This window comes from Montipora foliosa, chromosome 1, assembly GCF_036669935.1.
Source record: "Montipora foliosa isolate CH-2021 chromosome 1, ASM3666993v2, whole genome shotgun sequence".
Classification (NCBI taxonomy): domain Eukaryota; kingdom Metazoa; phylum Cnidaria; class Anthozoa; order Scleractinia; family Acroporidae; genus Montipora; species Montipora foliosa.
The window spans coordinates 28531267-28536266 of record NC_090869.1 but is presented as its reverse complement, the minus strand read 5'-3'; positions in this window follow the sequence as shown (position 1 = coordinate 28536266).

Sequence of the window (5000 nt, the reverse complement as noted above, 5' to 3'; positions counted from 1 at the left end):
ATACGAAACCTCAAGTTTTATAAAAATGTGTTGGAATACAATGTTTATCGCCGCTGTTTGTGTTATTTTCTTAATCAAGCTACGATGGCCTAAGAACAAGAGTTTATACGATATAGTTCAATGGGATCATTGTTTTCAAATGGGGGTAAATATCAATATGTATACTTTGAATATTTTGCCTTTTACATCCCTTAAAGTGCACACAAATTCAAATATTTTTCGTCTACAATATTAATCTCCCCACCAAAAGCAACCTCGTTCCCAGGGCTTTTAATCGGCGATGAAAAGCCCTGGGAACGAGGTTGCACCAAAAGCAAACATATTTTTGCATTGTTACCTCGCAATTTAGCTTTTTGCCTTCCGGACAAGACGCGCAAAGTTATCAAAACTAGACTGTAATTTGGACACACGACGGTCATGTGGGTCTGTTCTCGACTTGACGTCACAAACTACTTGCAATGCAAAATTTCTTTGAAAACAGGGATTTAGAGCAGTTTGTAACGTAAAATCTAGAATGACGTGGCAAAGTGTATTCATATATTCATGTATAATAATAATAATAATGACTTTATCCTGTAAAGGACCGGGTGTATATCCATGTACAGCCATGCATATCCATGTATATCCATGTACAGCCGTGTATTATCAAATATATTATGCATTGTAATTAATAAGTTGGCTCCTCATCATCATTTTCAGCTGGGTTTCTTTTCACACACGACCCCACAACTACTAACGCGTATTAATAAACGTTCTTTACCCCACTTCTCGTCTAGTCTAAAGATATAGATAATTCAAATTGCCGCCTTTCCTTAAGCCGGCAGTTTCATAAGGAACTGAAATCAACAATAACTTGTTTACAGGGCTTTTAACTTAAATATTGTACACGCGTGTGGAATTATTTCTGAAACATTTGGAGGAAAATTGAAATTTGGAAAGGAACTTTATTTAAGTGTCTAGTCGTTCTAGCGCTATTTGGGGACACTGTAAACTGAAATCAACAATAAAAGCAAATCAAGTCGAATGTTTTTTTTAGTAGCCAATGAAAAATGGTGTACTGTCGAACTTTCCCAGATCTCACATTTCCAGTGACAGAGTGAGATCTGGGTACGAGAGTACCCCAGAGCTGCTCAGTGCGGAAACGAAACACTACTTAGTTTTTTTTTTTTTTTGTTTCCTCAGAAACGTTACGTATCTATTTTGATTTCAGGATAAAATATTTACACAGTGAGGTCAGGAGCTCACGAGCTTCTGGTGAGGTGTAGTGACCAATCAAACTAGAGTTTGTAATGGCTGTTACTACAGTCGAGCCCACGTCTCAGCGGTGTTAATTTCAGAAGGCACGAAAACGAGGTTTTCGGGACAAAACAAGAATTTCTTATTCTCGACTGTTTTCTTCGCTTTTTTTCCCGAGTAATTTGAGATTTTCTGGCCTCATTTTATCGTGGACAGTATGGAAAGGCACTGTATAGCAGCATATGGATGTGTTTGTAGGCGCCGAGGTAGTGTTACGGTGTCAGAACAGAGACTGATCATGATATTTCGGCTGGTCTCTCATATACCGGAGCCGAAGTAATTAATGTCCATGAAACAAAAGAATAAAGCAAACATAACAATACGTAATTAGCAAGGCTTAATCGGAACATAAGTCCGGTATATGAAAAGTCTACTCGATATTTTAACACGCACAGTTTATTTCGGAATTTCCTGGAACTTGCTGTAGCAATAAAGAACTTGAACTCTTCAATGCGAAACAGGAAATAGAAGTTAATGAAAGTTAATTCCGTAAGCCGTGTGGCTGAGTGTTCTTGTGCATTCTTACGTCTTCTTATGTGGTTCGAACGTAGCTTGAACTACAATGAACAGAAAAGTACCAAAATAACATTCTAAACTGTCATCTGAGGCTAATCACGCGATAAAGGAAAATCGAATAAAGAACAAATAAAAGGTGCATCTCGGAGGAACTTTAACGATAAAACAGAAATGTTACTCTACACAAAACTGTAAGATTCTGAACTTATTTATCTCTGATGATTCCTTAGAATTTTGAGTAGTCTCAGGTATATCAAGGACTGGGCCATCTAATCCGTAGTCAAAAAGTGAGGGGGTGGGTAATCTTGAAAATGGTTCACACAGTTTGGACAAAACTTGGTGGCAGGTTACATTCCCACTTAACAGATTTTTAAGATTTTTGTTTTACTTGAAATATGTCACGTGACCAAATAACAGACCACTTCCGATTTAATTTTGAAAGATTCTGCAGACAGGGAAAAACGTTGCTTTATCAATTTTTGTTCTGTAGTTTTACTACCTACCCAAGAACCGTACCCAATGTAATTGGAACGGTTGTCAAACCATGCTGTTTAAGTAGCATGTATAAAGTTACATTAGTGACAGTTCTTTGGTCACGTGACTTGGACATGCATTTCGATTACATTGGGTATGGTACTTGGGTAAGTAGTAAGACTGCAATAAACTGTTGATAAAGTGCCGTCCTTCCCCGTCTGCAGAAGACTTAAAACCTAAACCGGGAGTGGGCTGTTAATTGGTCACGTCATTGGGTGCCATGGCAACAACACTCATAACTAAACTTACTTTGGGCAGTCGTTTACCATGACTGAGCTAGAACCCTTTTGCACGCTTGTTTCTCCAGATAGACTACTCCTGGAAGTTTTACACTAGTTAACAACTGACCCACTCCTTAATATACCTGAGATGAGAGATGATCTCTTGCTTTGAGACCATAAAAGGACTGAGTCGTGCTGTGAGGGCTAGGTATCATTGAGTTACTTTTAAAAAAAAATAACGAATTATTTGAGTACATGCAAGAAACGTGAGACCTCTCACGAAGCCATATATACATTATTGGGCGTGCGAAAACCTAACAGCAGTGTTAAAGTAACAACCCCAAATGTGCGAAACTATTGAGGGAAGCTTCCATTCATCAGCTGTAGTTTCTCTTCTTCTGAGAAAAACGATAATTCTGGATAGGAGCTCATAATATTTTTCGTATTTCGCGCGCTTAATCTCTTACTCTTCTCTCAATCAATCGGATGTTATTACCCGAAAGTCTCGCTTCCGCGAGCTCTAAAACGGACACTGCTGAAACCGTGAATACCTAAACATCCAAAAGCAATTTGTGCCTGATTTCAAGCCGAAGGGGACCAGATACGAGTCTATAAAATATAAGACAACTATTGATCCACATAGTCAGAAAGAGCACACCAAGATTTACAAAATCCCAAAGTTTGGTGTTAATCGGGCTAATTTTGACTGAGATACAACCATTTAAATACGTCAAAATTTGTCAAAATAGACAAAATTTTGACGTTTTAAAATGGCTGTATCTCGTGTAATATTGGGTCTATTAACACCAAACTTAGGGACACTTTCTGACTTTGTGGATCAATTCTTGGATTTCACATGACGTCACGGCCGCCATGTTGGTGTCCCCTAACAATGAAATGGCGGCCATGTTGGTGTCCCAATCCAATCCTCCGGGAATTAAAAGCTATTGTTATGCTAACGTCTTCTTTTGTTTTCGTTGAAATTCATGGCTGTTGATCACGTGAGTGAAACCCAAGAATAGTTGCTAATTCCATAATTTGCAGACTCGTAACTTGTCCCCCTCGTCTTGGAATCAGGCAATTAACATATAGCAAGACATAAAGCAATGGAAATGGATCACAAATAAAAAGCTTAGGCTACCTGAATGATTTGGGGTTAGACTGAAGCGATAGACTGTTGAAAAATCCAAAGTTATCGCTCTCCATGCTAATTAGTAATGTAAACCATTGTAAGCATATTGAGAATAAACATATTTTATCTTGTCTCCCTCCCTTACCGGAAACGAAACACTATTTCTTTTTTTAAATAGCTCCTAGTTGAAATAGCTTCTTGTTTGTAAATAATTGTTGCATAAATTAAATTTGATCAAGAACGCAAAAATTCACCTAAAGGCGCAGTAAATAAGCTTCAGGAAATGCTGTCGTTTTCATCAAAGCGGGGACACATAAGGGGAAAACATGTTCTTTGAAGTTTGAGTTTGGCAGCCGTTAAGCAAACAGTTGAAACTTTTGCAGGCAATAGTTCAAAAGTATTTGAAGCATACTTTATCAGATTAGGGTCAATTTCCTAGAAAAACTCTTCGGTGTCCAGTCTTGCCGTCATTCTAGGAAAACTTGCATGAACATCTCTCAAACTTCGAATGATTGAAGACAAAACTTATCACGTTTGCAGCCATGGTTTCAGTGTTGAACATAACACTACAGTTTGTAAAATCTTGGAAATACAGCTCACTTTGATACGGTTCGACGAAGTCCATTACTCGTCGGTTTTAAGATTCCAGATATTCAATGATTTTTCACTGTCTGTCTTGTTTAACCAATTGACGTTCCATTCTTGAGCTCCATAAGGGTATATTTTGTTAAAAGATTCACTAAAACGCTATTCGCCTTACAATGACTTCGACGCCATTGCAGGTTAATTAAACACTCCATTGTGTCCACCGGATAAAGTCTACGCATTTCTACTACCCCCTGAAACCCAGCTACCGAAACTACGCACAGAAGACTCTACGCACAAACAGAAAAAAAAGGATAAATATAAAACGGAGAAATTCAACTCATATTTTCACTGGATTGCCTATGGCAACACAATAAAAAGAAGAAAGGATAATTGCTAAAACAGATGTGAGGAAAAAGCTCCAAATCATAAGTTCCTATCTTAAAGAAAGCCGACGGTGATATCATTACGATTTCCTCGTATTTCAAGCTGTAGCTCGGCCACAGTTTCATACGCAGGGTCCTCTTGTCTCAAAATGAAGCATTGCAAACACCAAAAAACAACACTCAGTCATAAGTGACAATTATGTGGTGACACTGTACGGGAAGATTTCACCGTCCCACGTTTTTCAAAAAAGACAATATATCAGTATTGGTTTTAACGCTCAAAAAAATGCCTCATATCCTTTCCGAGTGATAATGGCAAATGTTATATTT